The sequence below is a fragment of the Oryctolagus cuniculus genome, chromosome 1, assembly GCF_051225735.1.
Source record: "Oryctolagus cuniculus isolate XC-2025 breed Fujian yellow rabbit chromosome 1, ASM5122573v1, whole genome shotgun sequence".
Lineage (NCBI taxonomy): Eukaryota > Metazoa > Chordata > Mammalia > Lagomorpha > Leporidae > Oryctolagus > Oryctolagus cuniculus.
Window position 1 is genome coordinate 38,022,258 of NC_142867.1, and position 12,860 is coordinate 38,035,117.

The 12,860-nt window shown below is 37.4% G+C and overlaps 1 protein-coding gene across 8 annotated transcripts in view; it reads right to left on the reverse strand.

Annotated features, from left to right (window-relative positions):
- METTL15 (methyltransferase 15, mitochondrial 12S rRNA N4-cytidine) overlaps positions 1-12,860 on the reverse strand; it is a 223,458-nt gene that overhangs the window by 40,669 nt on the left and 169,929 nt on the right. The gene's annotated exons all lie outside the window — the stretch shown is intronic.

Here is a 12,860-nt window from a genome sequence, read left to right on the forward strand (position 1 = left end):
AAGACTATGATTAAATGAAATACTTTCCTGCAGAAGCAGTATTTTAGATTTCAGCAGAGATTCAGAAATGGACAGAGCCTCTGAATCAACAGACAGGTAGGGAGTTCAGATCACCTTGCAGCTATACTAATTCTCCTTCCTACAATAAGTAAGGTGCTGCCTTCAGGGTTCTTCAAAAGCCTTAGGGCAACTGGCATGCATTTTGGAAGTGGAATGAGAAGCGAAAAATTGGGCAACACTCAAAATTTCATTCCCTCTACCTAATGTAGGGTAGAGTGAGTTTGGATTTCAATAGCATTGAAGAATTCACACTTACGATATTTACTTCTGTGTTATAGCCTATTCAAAGGGGAATTTCACAGCTCACTGTTATTTGTTTTTCAAATTCTGGTGAAAAAATATTTTAATATTTACTCATCAACAAGGTGTTGAATATCTGTTATGTGTGATTATTTTGGAGGGTATATAAAGATTAATAAAGCACAGCTTTCTGAGCTTTCAGTTAAGAGGAAGAGATGTATAAATAAATAGTTTACAAAACATCATGATAGGACCTCATAAAAGAGAGAAGAAAAAATTGCCATGTCCATATTTGGAAAACATGAGCACTAATACTAGCATTGATGAAATGGAAAAAATGGATAAAAAAATCTTGAGATTGGATGATATCTTATGAGTATTTTTTTCTGATAACTGATATTTCAATCTTTTCTCAATCCAACATCACTGCTGGGGACTGTCATTTTCTATCAACACATGGTGTTGGGGGGCAGTTAGGGAGGAATTCCTGTTCTAAAGCTATCAAGAAGGCTGAACACATGACATTCTATACCAGATAATATAACAGAAGTTTATCAATTTCATATATTCATAGCACAGGGTAAGAGGACACCACATGCCATGCAGGGTCATATGGGGATTGTATCCAGGAGCCAACTGAACACAAGGGGCTTGAGAAGCAAGTCTGATAGTATGAAGAGGTGTTTCCTGGTTCCCAGGAGAGGATGTGCTTGGCTTATTTGGATAAATCCACAGGCTGGCAGAGAACTGAAACTGCTAATCAGGGATATATACAAATTATACCTTACCCCTTTGACAAAGAAAGTTGTTTGTCCATGGAACTTTATCTACCAGAAAGTAGTGGGGAGGAGAATTTATGGTTACGTCAACTGAGAAAAAAATTATTTTTATGTATCACATATAATAATATATAAGAAATCAAATTTTTGTGTACTCATATTCATTCTCTGGAGAATCCTAACGAATAGCAGAATTACACAGAGAGGAAGAGAAGCAGAGAGAGAGAGAGAGCGAGAGAGAGAGAGGTCTTCCATCTGCTGGTTCACTCTCCAGTTGGCAGCAACGGCTGCAGCTGCACCCATCCAAAGCCAGGAGACAGGAGCTTCTTCCAGGTCTCCCATGTGGGAGAAGGGGCCCAAGGACTTGAACTAATACCTACTGCTTTCCCAGGCCATAGCAGAGAGCTGGATCAGAAATGGAGCAGCCTGGACTCAAACTGGCACCCATCTGGGATGCAGGCACCGCAGGTGTCAGCTTTACCCACTATGCCACAGTGCCAGCCCCTCTTAGGTGACACTTTTGTGCTGTATTTCCGCCTCCATTTCAACATGCATTTGTTATTGAGAACAGCTCACTTTTTGATACGGTGATGTTTATCATCTAGAAATTTTGGCAGATGTACTTATACACAGGATATTTTGATTATTGTATTGATTATGATCATTTTGGAATACCATCAAAGGATACCCTTATCAAAGAGTATTTTCATATACTGCAGAGATGGAATGAAGATACTGTTCTGTTCTGCATAATTTGCTCTAAAAGCATTACCTTTTCTGATCATTTCCTTTCTTTTATGAAAATATTTTCTCTATCTCTGCCTCTGTCTCTCTGTAACTTTGCCTTTCAGAGGCAGAGTCATGGGGTGGGGGTTGGGGAGAGAGGTCTTCCATCTGCTGGTTCACTCCCCAAATGGTTGCAATGGTCAGAGATGGGCCGATCTGAAGCCAGGAGCCAGAAGCTTCTTCTGGGCCTACCAAGTTGATACAGGGGGCCAAGCACTTTCCCAGGCCATTAGCAGGGAGCTGTATGTGAAGTTTAGCAACCAAGTCTGGAACTGATCCTCATATGGAATGCTGGCACTGTAGGTGGAGACTTAACCTACCACACCACAGTAGTACTTTCTCACTTTCTTAAAGTAGATTTAATCATTTGATCATAGCTCACACACTGACTTGAATAAATAAACATTGACTTGAATAAATAAATTCATCATCTAGAAATGATGAATTATGATTGTATTTCTACCTCTTAGTGATCCTTTTAAAATTCATGGTGGGTGACTGGTACAGCAGTGAAGATGCTATTTGGTTATAACCTCATCCTATAGTGAAATGGGTGGGTTCAAACCTGGCCCTCCTGCCAATTCCAACTTCCTGATAATGCACATCCTGGGAGGAAGTGATGGCAGCTGAAGTACACGAGTCCCTGACACCTACACAGGAGACCTGGATTGAATTCTGGGCTCCTGATCTTGACTTGGCCTGGCCTTGGCTGTTGCAGGCCTGTAAGGGAATGAACTAGCAAATGCAAGTTGTCCTGTCAGTCTCTTTTTCTCTGCCTTTCAAATAATTAAAATACACATTTTGAAAGCATTTACTCAGTGGAGTAATCTCTTGTTCTGAATTAAAAATTTAGCAGGCCCCATAACTTTTCCACTCACTCATATGTAATATAGTCGTATAGCCTCTATGAGTTGCGAACACAGTCAGAAGTAAGACTGTCCAGTACTCACTCAGGTATGAAAACAAGTAATAAGTTAATATTTAATGAGCATTTATTAAATTTCAGGTACATTTATAAATAAAATAAAGCATGACTGCAGAGTTACACCCCAGAAAATAATCAAGATAAATACATGAAGAAACATCGATTTCTGTCTGCAGCAGTTTAGATTAATCATATCAATTCTTCTACTGTGGAGGGGAGGTCCAACTAGCTAATTACACCTACCTATTTAAAAAATGGAGAGCTTTAAAAGGAGTTAGGATTTGAAGGGAGGAAAGCAAAGTACAAACAGTTAAGCTGGACATTGGAACAGTGCTATTACTTAAAGCCTCTGTTAATTTATAAGTGGAAGCTGAGTATGAAGGAAATGAGCAGAACTTTTGGCAGTTTCCTAGGATATGGGAGACAAACATTAGAGTTCAGAATTCATCAAGAGGGATATGATCAAGTAATAGCCCCACAATTTCAGTTGGGACCATAAAGGGTTAAAACTTCAATGAAACTACTAGAATGGTAGACCAAAAATAGAACACATATACTGAAATTTAATTTCCAATCAGCTTAAGCTTTACTGCATAAGGGTAAGAACAACATTAGATGAACTCTGCCAGAAACAACAAGAAATGGCACTTGGAGGCAGACACCTCTCAAATAAGTTGCATGACTTTTCAAAAACAGTGTGAATTAAAATACAAAATTGCTGGTTAGCCATGGAGATAAGATGACCTACCAAACTCAAGGAATATATAATAGAAGCAGACATACAGGAAAGCGAATATAGTTATCGTCATGAACTTAAATGACTAACATGCTCAAGAACACAAAGGACAAATCAGATAAGCCAGAAAAATTTCTACAAAAAATAGTAAATGAAAATCAGATCAAATGGAAAAGAAAAAAATTACAATAATTGAGCCTAAGATTTCAGTAGCTGGGTTTATAGATGCTTAGAAATAGCCTAAGAAGCCGGCGCCGCGGCTCAATAGGCTAATCCTCCACCTGCGGAGCTGGCACACGGGGTTCTAGTCCTGGTCGGGGTGCCGGATTCTGTCCCGGTTGCCCCTCTTCCAGGCCAGCTCTCTGCTGTGGCCTGGGAGTGCAGTGGAGGATGGCCCAAGTGCTTGGGCCCTGCACGCCAAGGGAGACCAGGAGAAGCACCTGGCTCCTGCCTTTGGATCAGCGTGGTGCACCAGCCGCAGTGCACCGGCTGTGGCGGCCATTGGAGGGTGAACCAGTGGCAAAGGAAGACCTTTCTCTCTGTCTCTCTCTCTCACTGTCCACTCTGCCTGTCAAAAAAAAAAAAAAAAAAAATAGAAAAGAAAAGAAAAGAAATAGCCTAAGAAAAGATTAGGAACATGGAAAATAGTTCAACAGGAAATATTCAGAATGAATATAATTTGGAAAATATGGAAAAGAGTACATGATACATTAGATAATGGTGACAAGATCCAGCATATGTGTATTCCAGAAGAAAAGAGGGAGGAAAGGGTAAAGATAATGTTTAAAGATACAATTGCTGGGGGCTGGTGCTGTGGCATAGTGGGTTAAGTAGCTGCCTGCAGAGCCAGCATCCCACGTGGGCTCTGGTTTGAGACCCAGATGCTCCACTTCTGATCCAGCTCTGTGCTGTGGCCTGGGAAAGCAGTAGAAGATGGCCCAAGTGCCTGGGCCCCTGCATCCACGTGGGAGACCCAGAGAAAGCGCCTGGATCCTGGCTTCGGATTGGCGTGGCTCTGGCCACTTCGGCAATTGGGGAGTGAACCAGCCGATGGAAGACCTCTCTCTCTCTCTGCCTCTCCTTCTCTCTCTGTGTAATGCTGACTTTCAAATAAACAAATAAATCTTTAAAAATAAAATACAATGGCCAAGAGCTATCCAAAATGATTAAAGATAATAAACTATATATTCAAAAAGCACAATATGGGCTGGCATTGTAGTATAGCAGGTTAAGCTGCTGTTGGCAAGTTCCATAGTCTATAGTGGATTGCTAGTTGGAGTCCCTGATACTCTACTTCCAATCCTGCTTCCTAAGGTGCTTGGGAAGGCAGTGGAAGATGACCCAAATCCTTGGGCCCCGGATACTCACACAAGAGACCCAGATGGAATTCTTAGCTCTTGGCTCAGCTTGGCCAAGACCTGGCTGTTGTGGTCATTTGGGGAATGAACCAGTAGATGTATAGTTGTAAAATCATGCTTACAAAAACTTAATATACTTAACAGTACATATTTGAAAAGAAAGCTGAAAACTGATTACCTATGTATTCATTTTTATGATTTAAGAAAACAGCAAATTAAACACCAAAATGAGGAGGGAAATTAAATATAAGAGCAAAAAATTTTCAAACAGAAATGGGATACACAATAAAGAAACAAATAGTAAAGTTTATTCTTTGAAAATACTAACAAAATTCATTAACATTATAAGAATGATCAAAAAGAAAAGAATACACAAGGTACTAACATAAGAATGAAAAAGAAAATGTTACTACAGGCTCAACAGGCATTAAAATTGAGGATATCATTAAGAACATGATACTAGTAATTTTGAAATTCAGATCAAATGTAAAAGATTCTCAGAAATTTACAACATGGTAAAATTGACATAAGAAGAAATGTATGATACTAAAATTATTAAAGAAATTAAGTATGTAATTATAAAAAAGGCCCATATGGTTTCATCATGTATTCTTCAAACATTTAAACCACACCAATGTTATATAAACAAAATAATATCAATATATAAATTCTTTCAGAGAACAAAAAGAGGAAACTTTCAACCCAATTCACAAGGCTAACATAACACTGATACAAAGACATTACAAGAAAGTAAAGATATTACAAGAAAAACTAAATGTCAATCTTTCTCATGGACAAAATAATAAAGTAACAAAATTAATAAAGTAGGAGCAGACCAGCTCCAGCTACATAGGATATCTCTAGGTTGACATTCAGGTACAAAAATTCATGAAGCAGTAGAGCATGCAGGACAGAAGATAAGGAGAGAAGTTAGGATTGAAGACACAGCCTTTGTTTAGAATAGTAGGAACTTGAGAAAGGTTTATTAAATGAGCAGATAATAGAATTGTAAAAATTGATGAAGTTTTCTAATTTCAGGACAATATCCTCAAGAGATATCTGATACCAGAAAAAATACTAAGTAAAAATGAAGTTTGCCTCAAATACATGGCCTAACGGTTTCATTATACTTGGGTTCCTCACAGGGAAATTTAATATCATAAAAGAGATTAAAAATGAACAGGAATTTTGATAAGGAAATTTAATTTGTAAGAACTGCTTAACATCTTACTTTTTAAATATGATACTCAAACATTGTATCCTTGATTTCATGTAAAAACATCTGTTTCCTCTATTATAAAAACATTATCACTATAATGCTACCCCCATGCCTAATCCCCTCCCTATAGGGCTTGTACTCTTCCAATGCTTGACACTAAATTCTTCTTCTATACAGGTACAGAGCTTATTGATAATTCAGTTGGCACTCAGTACATGCTATTTTGTAATGCTACTTATCTTTTATACATGTATTCTGCTGCCTCTGCAACAACTACATGATCGCTTAAGGAATCCTCTGGACCACACCACACCCCTTTTTTAATTACTAACTTCAGCATCCAGAAGATTTTAAGTATTTAGTAAACTTTTTTTTTTTTTTTTGACAGGCAGAGTGGATAGTGAGAGAGAGAGACAGAGAGAAAGGTCTTCCTTTGCCACTGGTTCACCCTCCAATGGCCGCCACAGCCGGTGCGCTGCGGCCGGTGCACCACGCTGATCATATGGCAGGAGCCAGGTGCTTCTCCTGGTCTCCCATGGGTGCAGGGCTCAAGCACTTGGGCCATCCTCCACTGCACTCCCAGGCCACAGCAGAGAGCTGGCCTGGAAGAGGGGCAACCGGGACAGAATCCGGCGACCCGACCGGGACTAGAACCCCGTGTGCTGGCTCCGCAGGCGGAGGATTAGCCTAGTGAGCCGCGGTGCCGGCCATATTTAGTAAACTTTTTTTGATGATGAAGATGGTAATAAATTTGAGGAGCATCACAAATTTTTAATAAGTATCAAAGATAAGAATACTCAATAATAACTAATTCAACATTTTTATACCACATCATGAATGTGATGGTAGTGTTCAAGAGAAATGCAAGATACATAGTATACTAATACAGGCTTAAAAGGGACAAATAGACAGTTAAGCAGTGTCTATTTCTTAAGTTTAATTGAAAAAATTATTACAGGGCATTATTTTAGACAGCTATTTTTCACATTTCTAGGAGTGAAAAGAAGCTTTATGGAATATTTTATAGCTACAGTCAATTACTTTAAAGAGAATATATTTAAAATTTTTGCTCACGATATCTTGTCACCCACAATATCACAGAATAATTTTAATTCACTCAAAGGAAAAATGTTAGCATGCTCTATTAACAAATGAAATAAAATTCATAATTTGTATCAATCAAAGCCAGTGAATTTAATTAAGATTAATTCACACAGTGAAGAAGCAGCAGTATACTTTGAAGGGTAGTTATTACACTCTTTAATACTATTTAAACATAAAGTATTCTTTTTTCCCTCCTGGGTCACTCTTCATGGAAAGCAATACATTTTATTTCATATGTAGAAAGATTTATAGATAGTCTGTTTTTCTCTGAGTAACAATTATCACACAGTTTGCAAAGTGACTATTACTATTCTATGATTGTAATGTCTGGCTCCTGTATGCTGGATAACCTTGTTCTGTTTATAGTACTCTTATGTATGTTTTTATTTTTTTATTTTTTAAAAAAGATTTATTTGTTGTATTTGAAAGTCAGGATACAGACACACACACACACATAGATACAGAGAGAGAGAGAGAAAAAAAATCTTCTACCCTTCTACCTTCTGGTTTACTCCCCAGATGGCCACAATGGCCAGGGCTGGGCCAGGCAGACACCAGAAGCCAGGCGCTTCTTCAAGGTCTCCCACATGGGTCGCAGGGTCCATGCACATGGGCTATCTGCCACTGCTTTACCTGGTCATTAAGTACAGTAACCTGTACCTGGAGCAGCCAGGTTACAAACAGATGCTGATAGCTGGCATGGCAGGTGGTGGCTTTACCTGCAATGCTACACTGCCAGCACTTTATACACATTTTTAGAAAGGTTAATATAACAATTAGATTAAGAAGTGTCCCTCCCTCCAAAGCCTCATTTTCTAGTTCTTACATCTTCCAAGTTTAGATGAATTTAGCATCTAAATAATCACCATGTATAAATACTACCAAAACAGCTCACTGAGTATATAATTTTTCAGGAGATTCCAACACAACTTAATCATGAATAGTCTTGAATGTTTGGCATTATTGAAGCAGGGTATTTGGAGTCTAGTTCTGAAGGGCTCAGATGATTTAACCGAGTAGGAGTAGTTTCTAATTTAGGGTGAATATCATAATCATCCAGAGAATGTTTAAAAATTGTGAATGTTTTGCTACAGATACAAAGAATCAGCATCAAGAGGGGCAAGCTATATTTTGGGGATTTTCCTGGGGACCTCCCTATTTATACTCCTTAAGGAGTGTTAGGTACAGTTAAAAAGAAGAGTTTCAGGTATTTTATCAAGACCATGAGGAATAGTAAACTCTTGAGCTTTTGACAGCTTTCATAAATTAAGTATGGACATCAAACATAAAGTAAATGAGCAGAAATAATTAAACATTTAGGTGCCGGCACTGTGGTATAGCAGATTAAGCAGCTGCCTGCAATGTAAGCGTCCCATATGAGTGCCAGTCCGAGTCCTGGCTGTTCCACTTCTAATCTGGTTCCCCACTAATGTACTTGGGAAAGCAGCAGCAGCTGGCCTGATTAGGCCCCTGCATCCACATGGGAGATCCCGATGAAACTCCTGGCTCCTGGCTTCAGGCTGACCCAGCCACAACTGTTGTGGCTATTTAAAGAGTGAACCAGAGGATGAAAGATCTCCTTCTGTCTCTCCCTCTAATTCTGCTTTTAAAATAAATAAATCTTTTTAAAAAATCAAACATTTACCATTATGGTAAGGGATAACGGTTGTCACATAAGGTAAAAGCAGGTGCAGGGACCATTGGTTGGGAAGTACGTGTGTGTCTTAGCCACCTCCCAAAGATTAGAAAGCAATTCCACTTGTTGGACATGAATAACATTGCTCCCAAGGAAGAAGTAGTATGGGGACACGAACCTGTCTTTATATATCAACTAGGCCCTAACTCTAGTACATAAGTTCAAAATGACCATTTTCAACCCTAATACCCATTGATGGATGGACTTTAAAATGGCACCTTGATTTTAAATAAAGAAAAAAATCATTACATACAATCAAGTATCTAAATAAGAAAGAAAACTCTCTAAGAGAAGCAACAGTGTTTTGCAAATGAAGAGACCAGCTACTAACTCAAAATTATAGCCCATGAAGTCTGGTTTTTGAATTCTAAAACTACTGTACATTTTTATTTTGTGTTACACCTCTATTCATGTTAATATAAAATAATGTTTAATTTATTTGTGAAGACAAACTGGTGTGGCAAGAAGACATACCGTGATTCGCCTGTAACCTTGAATACTCACTGACAATGCTCCTGACAAGTACTAGCACATTCAAATTGCTTATCCAAAGAAAGAAAATAAAGCATGCAAACATTTTCTCCTGTTAGTGGTTCTCATTAACTTCAAAACTTATTGTGGTTATTATATAGAGTAACAAGAAAATTATGGCAAAATACCTAATGGCTTTAGTCTAAGAAAAAGAACACACAGTTTTTCTGACCTCTGAGAAAAGTTCATTAAAACTTAAAATTGGTATTGTGAGTTTTAGTGGATTTTCATTTCTTTTTTTAAGTTCAGTGGAAGTAAAAAAAATCCATTCCTTTTGCAAATGCAAATTAATTAGCTGGATGTGTTTCAGAACACTTCCTTTAGTCATACTATTTTCCAATGACCCATCTTAGAATGGGCTTTTCTGTACTTTCCAGTTGCTGAAGTTAATTCTGGAGACCACTGTGTACTTCTCACGTTAAAAGAACATGACATGGATATTATTATGAAATAGTCACCCAAACCAAGCATGAACTTATTAATCATATATGTGTATGTGTGAATATATCTATGTCTATTTTTCTAGATTATAATTATTTTACAAAAGGCTAATGGGGTGATTAGGTTTGAACCTGGAAGTATCATGCAAGGCTAATACTTAGGATCTGATTTCCTTTTGGTCAGGTTAATGTTGCTCAATGCCTCATTATTTTTGGTTTGCAAAATTTCAATTTCTATATATCCAAAAGATGTTTTGTGAAAGATTTTAAAATTTTGGCCAGTGGACTTAAATTTCTATCTCTAACTCATTTAATAACATTCACAAATATAGAACATCCAAATAATTAGAAAGAATTTAAGAAATTGATTTCTGTTGCAATTATGTAGATTTTATTATTCAAAGGTGACTAAGTTCAGGTACAAGTTATATTTTCAGTCAGTGAATATATTTATGAAATATAAAATACATTATTCAATAATCTGGAGATTAACTACAGCTCTGAGTGCATAATGACAACATCAATTGTTGGCCATAATGGATTTTTATCAACTTTTTATAATTTCTCTTAATTCAAATGCTACATTTCACTGCAGAAAGGCTCTCTAAAATGAAAATTAAAAAATTGTTTTATCTAAAAGCACAATTTCTTCACAAAATCTCTTAGGAATATTCCACATAATTCTAGGTATATAGAGGATACAGTTAGAAAATCAAAAGAATAAATTATGTATATTTTTAAGTTTAAATTTCAAATAATATTTTCTTCAGGGGTAAGCATTTGGTAGAATAGTGTTGCTTGGGATGCCTGCATCTCATTATGAAAGAGCCTAGGTTGGAGTGACAGCTCTGCTTCCAATTCAGCCTCCAATGTAAACCCTGGGAGGCAGCAGGTGATGGCTCAAGTGGTTGTGTCCCTTCCACTAACATGGGATACTGGGACTGAATTCAGGTCCCTAGCATCAGACTGGCTCAGCTCAGGCCACTGTGAGCATTTGAGAAGTATCAATAATGGGAGACCTTTGTCTATCTGCCTTTCAAATAAATAAAATTGCTAAAAAGTTTTCAGCTTATTTAGAAAAAAGAAATAATATTCTTCTATATGCATATAGACATTTTTTGACATTTTTAAGAAAATCAGTCCACTGTATATGTTTTCCTAATACTTCTAAGGGCGGGTGTTGTGGTACAGTGGGTTAAACCACCACTTGGGACATCCTCATACCTTATGAGTGTTGATTGGAGTCCTGGCTATTATATCTCTCTCTTTTTTAAGATTTATTTATTTAAGATTTATTTATTTATTTACTTGAAAGTCAGAGCTACACAAAGAGAGAAGGAGAGTCAGAGAGAGAGAGAGGTCTTCCATCCACTGGTTCACTCCCCATTGACTGCAATGGCTGGAGCTGTGCTGATACAAAGCCAGGTGCCGAGAGCCCTGGCTTGGCCATCTTCTACTACTTTCCCAGGCCATAGCAGAGAGCTGGATCGGAAGTAGAGCAGCTGGGACTTGAACCAGCACCTATATGGGGTGTTGGCACTGCAGGTGGTGGCTTTACCCACTACACCACAGCGCCGGTCCCTACTATACTTCTTGATCCAGCTCCCTACAAATGCACCTGGGAAGTTACAGATGATGGTGCAAGTACTTGAGTTCCTGCCACCCATGTGGGAGACTCAAATGGAGTTTCTGGTTTCTGGCTTCAACTTGGCCCAACCCCAGCTGTTGTAGCTATTTGGGGAATGAACCAACAGATGGAAGATCTCTCTTTCTGCCTTTCAAATAAATAAATAAATCTTTTAAAGCACCTGACAGAAAATAATACTAGTGTACAACTTTATGATTCACAAAACGTTTTAACTGATATTATGACTTTTGATCTTCATCACAATCCTATGAGTTACATAATGTAAACATTTTTATACTTGAGTTCTAGAAACTTAGGCACAGCTAATTTTTAAAATTTTCTATCAAACTACCTAGCATACTAATAGGGAACAGGATGGGTGCTCAATCAACAATAAAATAAAATAATATTTCTCAAAAACATACATCCAGCGGTGGTAAACTTCAAATTAAACTTGGTTCAAGTTAATTCCAAGACAAACTGTTACTACACAAAGCTGTGTAGAGTTGATTTGGGGTATCTGTTTGGACATCTCTGTGAAAAAACTGATTCAATAACTTTTTAATATAGTAATTCTTGAACTATATATATATACACATTTTTTTAAAAAGGTGGGATGGCATGACAGGAGGAAAACTATTCATTGTTCTAGTTTTAGCATCCATCTTTAGAGGATAGAGGGCAGTAAAGAAATGGAATTTTAGGGTCTATGTCACCAATTTGAATGGTAGTACCACTGGCTGGTACTACAAGATTGAAATCATTTGCCTGGTCACATATTTTACTGGGTGCTTGAGAACAGGAAGAATCCAAATATAAACCCTGAATCAGAATTATCCAGGTTAGCCTCATACTTGCTAACAAGTAAACCTTATTAACAAGGTTTCCTGGAGAAACCACAATTGAACAGTAAAGTTCAACTCATAGAAGAGCAACAACAAAATACAAAATAAAATTATTTTGTAACAATATTAAAATTAATTAATATTTGGGTGCAATTAACATTTAAAAAAGTTTAAAATATTTACTTAAAGGCTATTTGCAGAGCATTGGAATGGGTTTGAATTTTCAGGAACACTGTGTGACTTTGGACAAATCTTTGCTGTAACTTGGCCTGTTTAATCATTGTAAAATGCCAGGGCTGAACTTCCAAGATCTTGCCAATATCAGGAAGCTCATATTCATGATTTTTGGAATTCTAGTAGTTAATATTTAATCTTTACAAAGTATCAGGCATTATTTAGAGCATATTTAGAGCATTTCCTTATATTAAAGCATACAGTCTTCAAATATAATTTATGAAATAGGTACTATTATATTCCACCATTTGCAGAAACTGAGGTAGAGGGGTTAAGAAAA